The following is a 17,734-nucleotide window of genomic DNA, read 5'->3' on the forward strand; positions in this document are numbered from 1 at the left end:
TCTTAACGTTTGGCGGGGTAGCTGCACTTGCCGCAGGTGGACTTCTGCAGGTGGTAGGCTTTGGAGCAGAGACCAAAGACCCATCAGATTTTTTTTTAATTCCCTTGGTTTTTAGATTCACTTGTTGGTAGTTACGTATTTGTTGTTCATAATTTTTATCTTTATTTACTTTCTCTTTCAAAAGAACCCCCTTCAGCAATTCATATAATTCTGGTTTGGTGGTGATGAACTCCTTTAGCTTTTTTTTTATTAGTGAAACTCTTTATCTGACCTTTGATTCTGAGTGATAGCTTTGCTGGATAGATTATTTTTGGCTGTAGGTTCTTACTATTCATCACCTTGAATATTTCTTGCCATTCCCGTCTGGCCAGCTTGGTTTCTATTGAGAAATCAGCTGACAATCGTATAGGTGCTCCTTTATAGGTAACTACCTTCTTTGCTCTTGCTACTTTTAATATTCTCTCTTTGTCTTTTGCTCTTGGAATTTTAATTATGATGTGTCTTGGTGCGGTCCTCTTTGGATTCCTTTTGTTTGGAGTTCTGTGCGCTTCCTGGACTTGTAAGTCTAATTCTTTCACCAGGTGGGGGAAGTTTTCTGTCACTATTTCTTTCAGTATGTTTTCGATATCTTGCTCTCTCTCTTCTTCTGGGACCCCCATAATTCTGATGTTGGTTCGCTTGAAGTTGTCCCAGAGGTTTCTTACATTATCTTCAACTTTCTGGATTCTCTTGCCTTCTTGCTTCTGTGGAGGAGTGTCTTCTGGCTCTTTATGTTCCAAATCTTTGACTTGATTCTTGTGATCTTCCATTCGTTTTTAGGACTCTGAATAATATTTTTTATTTCAGACAATGTATTCTTTATTTCTTGTTGATCCCTTATCATTTCTTGTTGATTCCTTATTAATTCTAGTTGATCCCTTTTCATATCCTCATAGGTCTCGTTTATTTTATTGGCCTTTTCTAGGAAATTCTTGAAAAACCTTATAAGTGTAGATTTAAACTCTATATCCAGTCACTTTTTGTCCTCCATTTCTTTCCTTTGTGATCTTTTCCCTTGTCTCTGCATTTTTGCAGTTTCCCTGAGTTGGTAGCCTTAAAAGTCTCTGTGTTCTGCTTGGATGTAGTTTCAGGGTGGAGCCTACAGCCTTGGCTTTTATCAGCCCCGCCCTATGCAGCTCCTGAGTCTCAGTATTCCTTAGGGTCCTTCAGTACTTGTTGTAAGCACCTCTGAGAGTGAGGTGCCCTCGAGTTTTGCCTGCTACCAAACAGTCTAGGCTCTCCCCCAATGAGCCCGGAACTGGGGTTCAGTTCAGTTGGAAGTGGAGTTCAGAGCAGTCTGGAGCTTTTGTCTCCTTCCCGCGGCACAGCCAACCGTCCCTTCTCTGTGCGCAATGTGTGTGCCTCCAGGGGCTCTGCCTTTCGCTGCTCCCCCGGGTTTCCGCCTTACAGCCCAGTCTCTTTTTGTATGAGCCTGCGTCCCCAGGTCTGGCCTAGAACTAGGGTTCAGAGCAGTTGGAACTGGGGCTCAGCACAGTCCAGAGCTTTTGTCTCCTTCCCGCTAGGGCAATCTGGCAGCAGAGTCAACAGTTTGTCCTCTGCATGCAATGTGCCTGACTCTGGGGCTCTGCCTTTAGCCACTCCCCTGGGATTCCGCCTCACAGCCCCTTCACCTTCTGTACGAGCCTGGGTCCCCAAGGTCTGGCCTAGAAATTGGGTTCAGTGCTGTCTGGTCTGGGGTTTAGCACAGTCAGGAGCTTTTATCTCCTTCCCACTAGGGAACGCCAGCCAGGCACTCATCCACCCCCTCCTCTCCAGCTCCGTCCTCTCTGTGTGCACAACGTGTCTCCGTACCTTAGGCTTTTATAGCTCCTCTGATCTTCCTTCTGGTTTTCTCTTTCCTTCTTGTTGCAGAATTTCCAGTCAGTCAACTTTCCTGTAGTTCTGGGTAATGTCCATTTTATATTTTAATTGTATTTTATTGAAATTGTTGTGTGCGGCTGTGGTTAGGTGTTTACCTGTGCAGACATCTTGGATCACTCCCCGAATATGTGGATCTTTCTCACATCTCCTCACAGAACTAAACTTGAAAATACAAATGAATTAGGGAACATTCACCCTGAATTACCAACAGAAGCCTAGCTGAAGAGGAAATTTTTAAACAATGAAGGGCAGAAACCACCTTGAAACTGGGAGGAAGGGCAGAGTCCACCTCTCACCTCTGGTGGATGGAGAGATATCTCAGCTGTAGGGGATTCTCTGAGAGGACTGAGGCCTGAAACCCAGGCTGGGTTCTCCAGCCCAGAGTGCCAAAGCCTGGAATAGCTGCTTGCACAGCATCCAGTGGTGAAAGGTGGCAAGGCTTCTATCCACCAGGGAGAGGTTGAGCCTGCGCAAGATAAAGCAACTTTTTATTTTTCCCAAGGGCTAGAGCACACTATTTTAGTTTTCAGTTATTCACTCTGGGCTTTGGCAGGGAGACGACAGTGTGGACCAGAGTTGCCTGAAGGGTGTCTAGAGTAGGAGGCATTGGGAGGAGAGGTGGTAGGGCTGCAGCTGGAATACCTATGCTGACTAATTCCCCCTGATATAGCTAAATCAATTTCCCCCATGAGTCACAAGCTTTGGGGAAAGACAAAAAGTAGAAGCCTTGGGGAAAGACAATAAACCTGGGATAGTTTGCCCTACCTAAAGAATCCGGGTCAAACCACCCTCTGGTATCCAGCACACCCCACGGTGCATCTCGACTGCTGCGGAGTCAGCAGTCTCGGGGAGCATCAGTGGCTGGCTTTGGGTGGGCCATTCCTTCCACATTCCTTGAAACCTAGCTGGTGCTGCTTGCCTCTCACAAGAGGATTAATGAAAGCTCCTGGCTTCCTGGAGAACCCACCAACCAGCCTGCCTACAAGGGATTCCACCTGGCCAATGATGGCTGTGTATCTGGACTATTTCTCTGTGGATCTCTTGAACTTTCAAACAGGGTGCAGAGAACCAAACATGGATAGCTTCTGAAATTGGCTATCACAATGAAGGGCAGAAACCACTTCCTAAGAGGCCCAAAATCAGGTTACAAAATAGCCTCAGACAACATAGGAAACTAAAATCTGTCTAGATGAACTTCACTTTGTTTTTTTTGTTTTTTTTGGCTTTTTTTCTCTATTATTTTATTCTTTTTTATTGCTTTGGTATTATTATTGTTACTAGAAGCTCAATGAACAAAGATTAGTGCTAGAATGGGCTTTCCTTTCCCTGGCTGCCAGCACTGCCTCTCCACTCTGGCCCAGCCCTTTTCCGCTCAGGCCCTGGAGCTAACTCTTTCAGCTCTGGGAGCCACTTCTTTTCTCTCCAGCCCCTCCTTCCCACACTGCCTAAAGGCCCTGAGAGATAGGGGGTTGGGACAGAACGCTTACGTTGTTGCCATGGTGACAACACAAGCATCCCGTCTGTCATTCGGCAACTGTGTATGCAAATGAACTTCCATCTTTGTTAGGCTGATTTGAATATCACTCCTGATTGGCTGGTGGTGTAGTGGAGGTATGGTCAATTTACATGTTTGTGTATTATTAGATAAAATTATCTTTTCTCATATCTTTTTTTTAGAATTTCATCTTATTGTTGACAGTATTACAGATGTCTTCAAATTTCCCTCCTTTACTTACTTCTGCCCCACCCCTACCCATCACCCCAGGTCTTCAAACCTGATTCTTTGTGTTAATTGGCTATGCATATCTCTCTATATAAAAGCCAAGCGACGAGAACACTGGAATAACCAAATAACTGGTTGTTTTGATGTGCACTGTGGCCCCGATCTGCCCCCCCTCCCTAGCCCCAATCAGAAGCAGGGCAGCCAGACAACAACCTGCAGCTCCTCCCATCAGCCAGCCCAGCCCCTATCAGCCCTAATCAGGGTGCACTGGCCAGACCCCACCCATGCACAAATTTGTGCACCAGACCTCTAGTAACTATATAAGTGCTTTGGTTTATCTCTCCTTGTCCTCACATCCCCACATGGATGTATGTCACTCTATTCCATGCCCCCATGATTCAAGTCTTATTTTGTTGGTTAATTTGTTTTGTTCATTAGGTTCCCACAAATAAGGGAGATCATGTGATACATGTCTTTCTCTTTTTTCACTTAGCATAATAGTCTCCAGGTATATCCAAGCTGTCCTAAGGGTAACGGATCACTATTTTTTTTTACAGCTGCATAGTATTCCACTGTGTAAATTTCAAACACATTTCTTATCCATTCATCTACAGATGAGGACTTAGGCTGTTACCAGAGCTTAGCTATTGTAAATAATGCTGCTATGGACATACCGTGTTCCCCCAAAAATAAGACATCCTCCAAAAATAAGATCTACTTACAGGTTTCCTTCTGAGTGAAATATAAGGCATCCCCCCAAAAATAAAGCCCCCCCCAAGGCTAAACATGAGATTTGGTCCACTGATTCTGAAAGAAATGGAGTCACAAGAAATTCACCAGGAAATTCAGGAATTGGATTGTTATGATGATGTTCCAGAAGATGATGACATGATTGTCATTGAATAAATGAGTAAATTCTTGATACTGTAAGATTCACAGTTTGTCTGGTTTGTGTTGACAACTACCATACTACCGTACTGTATACAGGTAATAAATTTCCTTTATTTTCATTTAACAATAAATGTGTACCGTATTTTTCTTCATGGAAAAATAAGACATCCCCTGAAAATAAGACCTAGTGAATCTTTGGGAGCAAAAATTAATATAAGACACTGTCTTATTTTTGGGGAAACAGGGTAGGAGTGCATATATTCTTTCTGATTGGTGTTTCTGGTTTTATAAAATATTCCAAGAGTGGGATTGTTCTGTCAAACTGAAGTTCAATTTTTAATTTTTAAAAATAAAGTGTATACTGTATTCCATAGTGGCTATACCAATCTGCATTCCAACCAGCAGTGATATAGTGCTCCATTTTCTCTGCATCCTAACCTTGTTGTTTGATATTTTGATGATAGCCATTTTGAACATTTCCCCCCATGTTTCTAGGCCATTTGTATGTGATCTTTGGAGAAAAGTATATTACGGTCATCTGCCTATATATTAATAGGATTGTCTTTCTTTTGTTGGATTGTATGAGTACTTTATATATTTTTTGGATTAACCCTTTATGAGATGTATCATTGTCAAATATGTTCTTCCTTAAAGTGGATTTCCTTTTTTTTAATCATACTCTTTTTTCTTTATAGATTATTACATATGTATTCTTATCCCCCCACTGTACCCCCACCCCACTCCCATTCTTGCACTCAGCCCTCTGGTGTCTCCATCTATTGGATATGCTTATATGCATGCATAAAGTCCTTTGGATGATCTCTCCCCCTTCCTCCCTTCCTCCCTTCTCCAACTTTCTCTCTGAGGTTTGAGCACCTTATCAACTCTTCTCTGTCTCTAGATCTATTCTTGTTCATCAGTTTATGTTGTACATTATAAGCTGCAAATGAGTGAGATCATGTGATATTTATCTTTCTATAACTGACTTATTATGCTTAGCATAATTCTCTGCAGCTCAGTCCATGCTGCTGCAAATGATAGGAGTTCCTTCCTTTTTAAACCATCATAATATTCCACTGTGTAGATTTACCACATTTTTTTAATCCAATTATCTGCTGATGGGAACTTTGCTTGTTTTGAAATCATAGCTATTGTAAATTGTGCTGCAATAAACTTAGGAGTGCATATATCCTTTCTAGTTGGTGTTTCTAGTTTCATGGGATATCCTCCTAGAACTAGGATCACTGGGTCCAATGGGAGTTCCATTTTTAGTTTTTTGAGGAAACTCCATTCTGTTTTCCATAGTAGCTGCACCAGTCTGCATTCCCACCAGCAGTACATCAGGGTTTCTTTTCCTCTGCATCCACACCAGCAGTTGTCATTTGCTGGTTTGTTGATAACCATTCTGACAGGTGTGAGATGGTACTGTATTGTTGTTTTGATTTGCATCTCTCCAATAATTAGTGACTTTGAGCATGTTTTCATATCTCTTGACGTTCCTTATGTCCTCTTTCGAAAAATATCTATTTAGGTCCATTGTCCATTTTTTGATTGGGTTGTTTATTTTCCTTTTGTTAAGTTGTATGAGTTCCTTGCAAATGTTGTAGATTAAACTCTTATCACAGGTAATATTGGCAAATATATTCTCCTGTGCAAAGGGCTTTCTTGTTGTTTGGTTGGTTATTTCTTTTGTTGTTCAGAAGCTTTTTACTTTGATGTAGTCCCATTTGTCTATTTTCTCTTTAGTTTTCATTGGTAAAATTATTGCTTTGGCATATGTCTGAGATTTTGCTGCCTCTGGATTCCTCTAACAGTTTTGTAGTTTCGCATCTTACTTTTAAGACCTTTATCCATTTTGAGTTTATTTTTATGTATGTTGTAAGTTAGTGGTCTAGCTTCATTTTATTGCATGCATATATATAATTTTCCCAACATCATTTATTGAAGAGACTGTCTTGACTCCATTGTATGCTCTTGCCTTCTTGTCAAGTATTGAGCATAGTGGTTTGGGTTGATATCTGGGTTCTCTATTCTATTCCATTGGTCTATATAACTACTCTTATGCCAGTATCAGGCAGTTCTGAGAAGAGTGGCTTTGTAATAAAGCTTGATATCTGGTAATGAGATCCCTCCTACTTTGTCCTTTCTCAGGATTGCTGCAGCTATTCAGGGTCATTTTGAAATCCCAGATGAATTTTTGGAGTGTTCATTACAGGTCTGTGAAATATGCTGTTGGTATTTTTTTATTTTTAATTTTTAATAAATCTTTATTGTTCAGATTATTACAAATGTTCCTCATTTTTCCCCCTCCATTGCTCCCCTCCACCAGGTTCCCACCCCACCCTCTGACCTTTCCCCACCTCCCATTGTCCTCATCCATAGGTGCACAGTTTATGTTCAGTCTCTTCCCGCACCCCCCACTCAACCTTTTCCCTGGGAATCGTCAGTCCACTCCTCTTCCATACCTCTGATTCTATTATATTCACCAGTTAATATTGTTCATCAGGTTTCCTAATTCCCTTGGCTTTTAGTTTCACTTATTGATAGTTATGTATTTGTTGATCATAATTTTTATCTAGATCTTCTTCCTCTTCCTAAAGAACCACTTTCATCAATTCATATAATTCTGTTTTGGCGGTGATGAACTCCTTTAGCTTTTTTTAAAAAAATTTTATTTGTGAAGCTCTTTATCTGGCCTTTGATTCTGAGTGATAGCTTTGCTGGGTAGAGTATTTTTGGCTGTAGGTTCTTGCTATTCATCACCTTGAATATTTCTTGCCATTCCCATCTGGCCTGCATGGTTTCTGTTGAGAAATCAGCTGACAATTGTATAGGTGCTCCTTTATAGGTAACTACCTGCTTTTCTCTTATTGCTGTTAATATTCTCTCTTTGTCTTTTGCTCTTGGAATTTTAATTATGATGTGTTTTGGTGTGGTCCTCTTTGGATTCCTTTTTTTTTGGGTTCTGTGCGCTTCCTGGACTTGTAAGTCTATTTCTTTCCCCAGGTGGGGGAAGTTTTCTGTCACTATTTCTTTCAATATGTTTTCGGTATCTTGCTCTCTGTCATCTTCTGGGACCCCCATGATTCTGATGTTGGTTCTTATGAAATTGTCCCAGAGTTTTCTTACATTATCTTCAACTTTCTGGATTCTCTTGTCTTCTTGCCTCTGTGGAGGAGTGTCCTCTGGCTCTTGGTGTTCCAAATCTTTGACTTGATTCTTGTGATCTTCCATTCTGTTTTTAGGATTCTGTATAATATTTTTTTTATTTCAGACAATGTATTCTTTATTTCTAGTTGATCCCTTTTCATATCCTCATAGGTCTCATTTATTTTATCAGCCTTTTCTAAGAAATTCTTGAAGAACCTTATAACCATGATTTTGAACTCTATATCCAGTTGCTTCTTGTCCTCCATTTCTTTTGTTTGTGATCTGTTTCTTTGTCTCGGCATTTTCACAGCTTCCCTGAGTTGGTAGGGTGGCTTTGTGTGCTAAGTTGTCCTATATGGTTCAGTGGGTCAGCCTCCCAGTTACCTGAGGTGGACAGTCTTGGTGTAGCCCTTTGTGGGCTGTGTGTGCAGTCTTGTTGTTAAGCCTTGCTTGTTGTTGGTATCCCTGGGAAGCGTTGATCTCCAAGCCAGTTGGCTATGAGGCTCAGAAGTGTCTCAGCTAGGAGGGTTTCTGTATTCCGTCTGAATGGGGCGGGGTCTCGGGGTGACACAGCCAAGCTTTGGTGAATCCCATAAGGTTGGTTGCAGGCCCTCACACCTCTTTGGTATAGGTGCAGACAAGCTTTGGATTCGTGGCGAACGAGAAAGCTAGCCACTGGAAGGGCTTCTGTGCACCGCTTGGGTGGGGTGGAGTTTTGGTGTGGTGCGGAGTCTCGGGGTGGTGCAGAGAAGCTTTATTCAGCCTCTCCCTATGAGGGTCTGGTTTCTGAGTCCCTCAGTAATGGCCGCTGGCTTCACACACCTCTGAGAGATCTCTGCCTACTGCCTGACAGTCAGCCTCTCCCTGTGTGGGGTCATCTATCAGAGCAATAGGGTGGTTCTGTTTTCTCCCTAACAAGAAAGCCAGCTGCGCGTTAGCTGTCCGCCCTCTCTTCATGCAGGGAGTAAGCCAGCAGCGAACTTGGCCAGTCCTGTTCGTGCTCCGCAAGCAAGCCAGCAGCAAAGTCAGGTGGTCGCCTTTCTGCGCGCCCAGTTCTTGTACCTTCACAGTTCCTGAGGTTCAGCGTGCCTTCTCTCTCCTTCCCAGATGGTAGAGCCTCCTCTTAGCCAACCATCCGGTGCTTCAGGAAGCTTCTTCCCCTGTTTTCCAGTTCTAAATTCAAATTTGTTGTGGTAGGCTGTATTCAGGTGTCTACCCTATGCCGCCATCTTGGTTTCTCTGCTGTTGGTATTTTAATGGGGAATGCATTGAATCTATACATTGCTTAGGATAATATGTACATTTTAATGATGTTGATTCTACCAATCCATGAACATGGTATGTTCTTCCATTTGTTTATATCTTCCTTTCTTTTTTCAATGTCCTGTCATTTTCTGAGTAGAGGTCTTTTATCTCCTTAATTAAGTTTATTCCTAGGTATCTTTTTCCCCCCCCTGTAATGGTAAGTGGGATTGTTTTTAAATCTCTTTCTGTAAGTTCACCAAAGGTGTATAAAACTGCCATAGATTTCTTGGCATTAATTTTATACCCTGCTACATTGCCAAATTAATTTAATGTCTAATAATTTTTTCATGGAGTCTTTAGGTTTTTTTGTATCATGTCACCTGTAAATAATAACAGTTTTACTTCTTCTTTTCCCATTTGGATGCCTTTTATTTCTTCCTCTTGTCTGATCACAATGGCTAGCACTTCCAGTACTATGTCGAACAGGAGTGGTGAGAGTGGGCATCCCTGTTTTGTTCCTATTCTCAGGGGAAATGATTTTAGTTATTTCCCGAGTATGATGTTGGCTCTAGGTTTGTCATATAAGGATTTTATTATGTTGAGGTATGATCCTTCTATTCCCACTTTGCTGCGAGTTTTTATCAAGAAAGGATGTTGGATTTTTCAAATGCTTTTTCTGCATAAATCAATATGATTAGGTGATTTTTGTCTCTCAATTGGTTTATATGATGTATCACATTTATTGATTTGCAAATATTGTACCCATTTTGTATCTCTGGAATAAATCTCAATTAGTCATCATGTATGCTGGGTGTGATTTGCTAGAATATTGTCGAGGATTTTGACATTTATGTTCACAAGGTATATTGTAATTCTCTTTGTTTGTGATGTCTTTTGGAATAGTCTGAGAAGGATTGGTTTTAGTTCTTTGAATGTTTGTTATAACTCCCCTGTGAAGCCATCTGATCCAGGGCTTTTGTTGGTTGGAAATTGTTTTATTACTGTTGCAATTTCATCAACAGTTATTGGTCTATTCAGGTTTTTTTTTTTATTCTTCTTGATATAGTTTTTGAAGACTGCATTTTTCTAAAATGTGTCCATTTCAATGAGCTTGTCCAGCTTGTTGGAGTGGTTACTTGTATCACTCTTTTTTATTTTATTTTTTACAATTTATTCTATATCTGTGTGGTCAGTTGCTATTTCACCCCTTTTCCTTTCTCATTTTATTTGGGTTCTCTTTGTTTGTTGTTGAGCCTGACTAGAGGTTCATCCATCTTGTTTATCATTTCAAAGAAGTAGCTCTTGGTTTCATTAATCTTTTGTATTGTTTTTTGGTATCTATATCATTTATTTTTGCTCTGATAATTATTATTTCCTTCTGGTTACTGTGGGCTTTTCTTGTTGCTCTCTTTCTAATTCTTTAATTTGCAAAGTTAGGTAATTTATTATTATTATTATTATTATTACTTTTATTTAAGCCTGTAGAGCTATGAGCTTCCCTATGAAGACTGCTTTCAATGTGTCCATTAGATTTGGGATTGTTGTGTTTTCATTTTCATTTGTTTGCAGGATGTGTTTTTTTTTTGCAAAGCAAACATCTTTTATTGAAGTCACAGACCAGGCGCGCCAGGCCGGGCCAGGGGTCAGGTGGCAGAGCGTGGGTCCTGCCCCGAGCAGCGCAGGGTGAAGCCGGGACCTCGGGCACCCAGCGCTCTTCACCGCAGGTGTTTAGGAGGAGCCAGCCTGCCCTGGGTGTGCCCAGTACCCGGGTAACTGAATGCCCTCTCAAAATGCATTTCAAAATAGATCTTTCTCCAGAACTGTAAAAGCCAGAAAAATGCAAAATACTCCTGTAGGAAAGACTGATCAAAATGACCCTCAACGTTCAAACTGAATGGACCCGCTTCCTCTCCCAGACCTCCGCTGGTCAGTTGTTCTTGATCTGCTCCAGGTCCAGCTTGCGGGGGCCCAGCGGGGACACGCCCTCCTGCCTGGTGCTGTCCCAGTCCCCTGGGTCCCCGCCGCTGCCCCCCTCCTCCCAGGCCCACAGGTTGGGGCAGGCGCCCAGGGGGCTGCAGGCTGGGGTGACCAGGCGGGCGTGTGGGGCCGTGGGGAGGACACGGCCATTTTTGCACTGGCCTCATCCTCATCCTCACCTTGGCAGTCGAGGGAGCCGAGGCTTTTTGAGTTCTTCAACACCAGTGCGTCATCTTCAGGAAGTCCAGGGACGGGCGTGGCCACCGTCGGTCTTCCTCACAGGCGCTTCAGGCGGCTCTTTCTCCCTGGAGCAGGCCCAGCTGCCAGCCCAGCGCGGGCTCTGACGACGGGGCATCTGCGTCCAGCAGGTGCTCCTTTGACAGGGACAGGCGGCTCTCCACAGCCTCATGTCCGCACCCTCCAGTGGGTGGTGGGTGCGTGCGGGGCCACCTCGGAGGCTCCTCAAGGCGTCGCCTTTCCCTTCCAACTTCCTGCTCCTCTCGCTGTGGAATGACAGGCATGTGAGCCACGAGCGATGACAGCTCGAACAGGCGACACCCAAGTCAGCTCAACCAATGGCAGCGTGGCCTAGGCAGGGCCCCTCACAGCCTCAGGGTGCGCGGCGTCCAGGGCGCACGTAGGGTTCGCTGTGCGGGGGTCTGGGTCCAGCCCAAGGAGGCTTATGCCCACCCGGCGGGAGTCCCAGCCCCTGGGACCCCCAGCCCTCAGCGACCCATCCGCCACGCTCTCGGGGGTCCAGTGGTGGAAAGCTCAGCACTCACGCGGGTGGAAGCGCATCGGGCTGCGCGGCCCAGTCTGCGCGCAGCCGGCAGCTGGCCTGTCTGGCCCAGGTTCACCTATAGCCCGCGCAGGCCCGCACGCAGGGCCCCGAGGGGCGCGCCAGCACTGGCAGGGGACGCACACCTGGCCATGTGTAGAGGGCCACGCTGGGCCCGTACCTGGGCATGGCCCAGCAGCTGCGGCCATGGCCAGCCGGGCGGAGCTACTGAGTTGCCGGCCTCGCAGGCCATGCTCCTCCTGCAACCACTAGGATGCTTTTTATTTCTTCTTTGATCTTTTTGGTAACCCAATCATTGTTTAACAGCATGCTATTTAGGCTCCAAGTGTTTGATTTTTATCATTATTTTTATTGTAGTTGATTTCTAGTTTTATGCCATTGTGACCTGAAAAGATGCTTGATATGATTTTTGTCTTCTTGAATTTGAAGAGAATTTGCCTATGTCCCAATGTATGGTCTACATTTGAAAATGACCCATTTGCATTTGAGAAGAATGTATATTCTGTAGCTGTGGGGTGAAATGTTCTGACAATGTCAATTAAGTCCATCTGATCTAGTGAGTCATTTAGGATTGTTGTTTCTTTGCTTATTTTTTTGTTTAGACTATTTATTCAGTGGTGTCAGTGGGGTATTAAATTCCCCTACTATGATTGTATTGGTATTTATTTCTCCTTTGCTATCTTCCAGAATTTGTTTTATGTATTTGGATGCTCTTGTTACTTACAAGGGACTGTATATATGTTTTCCAGAGTTATATCATCTTGTTGAATTGCTTACCATAGTATTATGTAGAGGCCTTCTTTATTGATTATTATGGCCCATATTTTGATTTCTATTTTGTCAGATATAATAAGTATTGCAACCCCAGCATTTTTCTCATTTCCATTTGCCTCAAATTTTTTTCCCCATCCCTTCATTATCAGTTTGTGTGAAACCTTTGTTCTGAAGTGGGCCTCTTGCAGACAGAAAATATATGGGTCATGTTTTCTTATCCATTAATCTACCCTATGTCTTTTAATTGGTGCATTTAATCCATTTATGTTTAATGTTAATATTGATACATATTTGTTTGCAGTCATTTTTATTCCTAATGTTTGTGCTTCTTCTTGCTTTTCTGTTTCTCCTTTTTACAAAAGTCCTTTTAGAATTTCTTGCATTGCTAGTTGGTGATAATAAACTCTCTTAGCTCCCACCCCCCTTTTTTTTTTGGTCTGTGAAACTCCTGATTTTACCTTCAATTTTGAACGTTAGTCTTGCTGGGTATAGTTTTCTTGGATTCAGTACCTTGATTTGCATCACTTTTTATATTTCATTCCATTCCCTACAGAAGTAAGTTGATATTCTAATGGGACATCCCTTGTAGTTAACTTTCTGTTTCTCTCTGGCAGCCTTTAAGATTCTTACTTTGTCATTGATGTTTACCAATTGAATTATGATGGTCTAAGTGTTGGTCTTTGGGGTTCATTTTGTTTGGGACTCTATGTGCCTCTTAACTTGCATGGTATTTTTTTAAAAAAATTCTTTTTTATTTTATTTATTTATTTTTAATCTTTATAGTTCAGATTATTACACAAGTTCCTCTTTCCCCCTCCCACAATAGCTCCCTGCCACCCAGTTCCAACACCAACAAAGGCCCTTGCCACCCTACACATGGCCTTCCTCAAAGATCTTTGTCCAGTCGAAACCGGTTTGGCTCAGTGGTAGAGCGTCGGCCTGCGGACTGAAAGGTCCCAGGTTCGATTCCGGTCAGGGGCATGTACGTTGGTTGCTGGCACATCCCTGGTGGGGGGTGTGCAAGAGGCAGCTGGTCGATGTTTCTCTCTCATCGACGTTTCTAGCTCTCTATCTCTCTCCCTTCCTCTCTGTAAAAAAATCAATAAAATATATTAAAAAAAAAGATCTTTGTCCAATCTCTTCCCTCACCCTCACACACTACCTTCCCTCAAAGAACTGTTAGCTCAGTTTTCATGCCCCTGATTCCAATACATTTAACATTTCTGTTCATCAGATTTCTTATTCATATGATTTTTAGATTTACTTGTTAATAGATATGTATTTGCTGTCATTTTGTTGTTCATAATTTTTTAACTTACCTTTTTCTTCTTCCTCCTCTTCTTAAAGAATACCCTTCAGTATTTCATATAACATTGGTTTGGTGGTGATGAACTCCTTCAGCTTTTTCTTTTCTGTAAATATCTTTATCTGACCTTCAATTCTAAATGATAGATTTGATGGGTAGAGAAATCTTGGTTGTAGGTTCTTGTTATTCATTACTTGAATATTTATTGCCACTCCCCCTGGACTGCATAGCTTCTGTTGAGAAATCAGTTGACATTCAAATGGTTACTCCCCATAGGTAACTAACTGTTTTTATCTTGCTGTTTTTAATATTTTCCCTTTGTCTTTTACCCTTGGCATTTAATTATGATGGGTTGTAGTGTGGTTCTCTTTGGATTCATATTATTTGGGTTCTCTGCACTTCCTGGACTTGTAAGTCTATTTCTTTCACCAGGTAGGGAAAAGTTTCTGTCAATATATTTTCAAATAGGTTTTCTTTTGCATTTTAATTTCTTTATTAATTAAGGTATTACATGTTTGTCCTCAACCCCCATTACCTTCCCAAACCCACCCCTGCATGCCCTTACCCCCCTGTTGTCTGTGTCCACACACTACCTTCCTCTTGAATTTTTTGGAATAGTCTGAGGAGGATATGTTTTAGTTCTTCTTTGAATGTTTTGTAAAACTCTCCTGTGAAGCTATCTGGTCCTAAGCTTTTGTTTGCAAGAAGCTTTTTTATGAGTACTTCATTTTCTTCCATACTTACCAGCCTATTGAGCTGTTTATATTCTTCCTGGCTGAGTTTTAGAAGGTTATATTTTTCTAGGAATATGTCCATTTCCTCCAGGTTGTCCAGTTGTTGGAATAGAGTTGTTTGTAGTATTTTTTAAACAATCTTTTGTATTTTGGTGGGCTCTGTTGTTATTTCACCTCTTTCATTTCTGATTTTGTTTATTTGGGTCCTCTCTCTTTGCTTCTTGGTGAGCCTAGCTAGAGGTTAATCAATCTTGTTTATCCTTTCTGAGAACCAGCTCTTGGTTTTGGTGATCTTTTGTATTGTTTCTTTGGTCTTTATGTCGTTTATCTCAGTTCTGATCTTTATTATTTCCTTCTTTCTACTTACACTGGGCTTTTCTTGTTGCTCTTTCTTAATTCTTTGAGGTGTAGGGTTAGGTAATTTATTAGCATTGTTTCTTGTGTTTCTGCAGTAGGCTTGTAGAGCTATGAACTTCCCTCTCATGACTGTTTTTGCTGTGTCCCATAGATTTTGGATTGTTGTGTTTTCATTGTCATTTGTTGTCATAATGTTTTTAATTTGTTCCTTGATCTCTATGTTAACCTAGTCATTGTTTCATAGCATGCTGTTTAGTTTTCATGTGTTTGATTTTTCTGGATTGTTTTTATTGTAGTTGATTTCCAGTTTCATGCCAGTTTGATCTGAAAAGATGCTTGGTATGATTTGTATCTTCTTGAATTTGAAGAGACTTTGCCTGTGTCTGAACATATGGTCTATCTTTGAAAATGATCCATGTGCACTCGAGAGAAATGTGTATTCTGTGGCTTTGGGGTGAAATCTTCTAAAGATGTCAATTAATTCCATCTGGTCTAGTGAGTCATTTAGAAATTGATGTTTCTTTGCTGATTTTTTGTTTAGAAGATTTGTCCAATGGTGATAGTGGGGTATTAAAGTCTCCTACTCTGATTGTATTGCTGTTAATCTCACCTTTGATATCCTCCAGGAGGTGTTTTGTTTTTTTTTTAATGTATTTGGGTGCTCCTGTTTTGGGTGCACATAGGTTTATAAGATTTATTTCTTCTTGTTGGATTGTTCCTTTTAGTATTATCAAGTGGTCTTCCTTATTTCTTATTATGTCCTTCACTTTGAAATCTAATTTGTCAGATATAAGTATTGCTACCCCAGCTTTTTTTCATTTCCTTTTACCTGGAAAACCTTTTGCTATCCCTTCACCCTCAGTCTGTGTGTGCCTTCCCCCCCCCCCCCCCCCCCCCCCTGAGGTGGGTTTCTTGTAGACACCAGATATATGGGTCTTATTTTCTTATCCAATCTATTACCCTATGTGTTTTGATTGGGGTATTAATCCATTTACATTTAAAGTTATTATTGATAGGTACTTATGTGTTGTCATTTTTATTCTTTACCCCTGTGTTCCTTCTTTGCTTCCTATTCCCTTTTTTTTAATTTTTAAAATTATTTTATTTTTATTTTTTTACAGCAGACCCTTTAGTATTTCTTACATTGCTGATTTGGTGGCAGTAAATTTCCTTAGTCCATTTTTGTCTGTGAAGCTCCTGATTTCACCTTCAATTTTGATTGATAGCCTTGCTGGGTACAGTAATCTTCAGACCCTTCCTTTGCATGATTTTGTATATTTCATTTTATTCCCTTCTGGTATGATGGGTTTCTGTTGAGAAATCAGTTGCTAGTCTGATGGGTGTTCCTTTGTATGTAACTTTCTGTCTCTCTCTGGCTGCTTTTAAGATCCTTACTTTGTCGTTGGTGTTTGCCAAGTTAATTATAATGTACCTTGGCTTTAGTCTTTTGGGGTTCATTTTTTTTGGACTGTGAGCTTCTTGGATTTGTGTGGGCATTTTCTTCCCTATATCAGGGAAGTTTTCTGTCATTTTTACTTCAAATAGGTTTTCTATTCCTTGCTCAGTTTCTTTTCCTTCTGGGATCCCTATTATGTGGATATTGGTTTGTTTGCTGTTGTCGCAAAGTTCCCTTAGGCTCTCCTCTTGCTTTTAATTTTTTTTCTACAAGCTTCTCTAGTTGGGAATTTTTTCATACCTTATCTTCTAGCTCAGTGATAAGGTCCTCTGCTTCTTCTAGTCTACTCTTGATGCTTTCTATTGAGTTTTTTACAGCAGCGATGTCACTTTTCATTTATTCTTGGTTCTTCTTCATTTCCTCTTAGTTCTTACTCATATTGTTGAATTTGTCTTCCATTATTTGTAGCCACCTTATGACAATTTCTCTGAATTTTTTTCTCTGACATGTTGTTAGCCTCTATGTTGTTTACTTCCTTTTCTGGTGATGCCTGCTTTTCTTTCATATGTGGGCTGTTTCTTTGTTTCCCCATGGTCTCTCTTCTCAGGATGTCTGATTATGTAGTTCTCTCTCTCCTGCATTGATTTAAAGGCACAAAGTACAACACAAGAAGGTACAACACACAAGGCACTGAATAGAAATGTATTCATGGTATTAATATCCTGCAATAAAGATGTCCATCAGAGAAAGGCAAATTAGATAGGAGATAAAGAAGAAGAGTAAAAAGAAAGGGAAAAAAGGAGTGTTAAAATTAAATTGGGAAAAGAAAAAAAAGTTAAGATACAAGATCAAGACTAAGAGACAAAAGGGGAACCAACTATATATATGAGGAGAAAACTCCAATAGAAAAACCACTAATCCCAGCAAATGCCAGCAACAAGTACCTGGAAATTAGTACACACTACAACACCAAATAATATTTAGTGAAGCAAGAGAAAACAGAAGTAAAAAACAGACAAAAACCAAGCAAACAAAACAAAGAAACAAAAAGAGTAAGCAAAACAATCTCACAGAAAAGCATAAAAATTCGATATAATCAACATTCAAGCAAACAACACCAAAAGGATAGAGAAAAAAACAATTGTTGGATAGTTAAAACAGTGAAGAGAGAGGTGTACAGTATCACGTAATCTGTGAATAAGGACAGTTTTACTTCTTTTCCAATTTGAATGCCATTTATTTCTTCTTCTGTCTGATAGCTAGCACTTCCAGTACTATTTTGAACAGGAGTGGTGAGTGTGGGCATACCTTCTTTTTTGTTGTTCTTAGAGGAAATGGTTTTAGATTTTGCCCATTGAGTATGATAGTGACTATGTTTGTAATATATGGCTTTCATTATGTTGAGGTACAATCCTTCTATTCCCACCTTGCTGAGAATTTTTATCAAGATTAGGTGTTGGAT

At 41.0% G+C, this 17,734-nt stretch overlaps 1 protein-coding gene across 1 annotated transcript in view; it reads right to left on the reverse strand.

Moving 5' to 3' along the window:
* The window catches only part of CHIC1 (cysteine rich hydrophobic domain 1), a 153,582-nt gene that overhangs the window by 50,779 nt on the left and 85,069 nt on the right, over positions 1–17,734 (reverse strand). The gene's annotated exons all lie outside the window — the stretch shown is intronic.

This window comes from Pipistrellus kuhlii, unplaced genomic scaffold, assembly GCF_014108245.1.
Source record: "Pipistrellus kuhlii isolate mPipKuh1 unplaced genomic scaffold, mPipKuh1.p scaffold_m20_p_16, whole genome shotgun sequence".
Classification (NCBI taxonomy): domain Eukaryota; kingdom Metazoa; phylum Chordata; class Mammalia; order Chiroptera; family Vespertilionidae; genus Pipistrellus; species Pipistrellus kuhlii.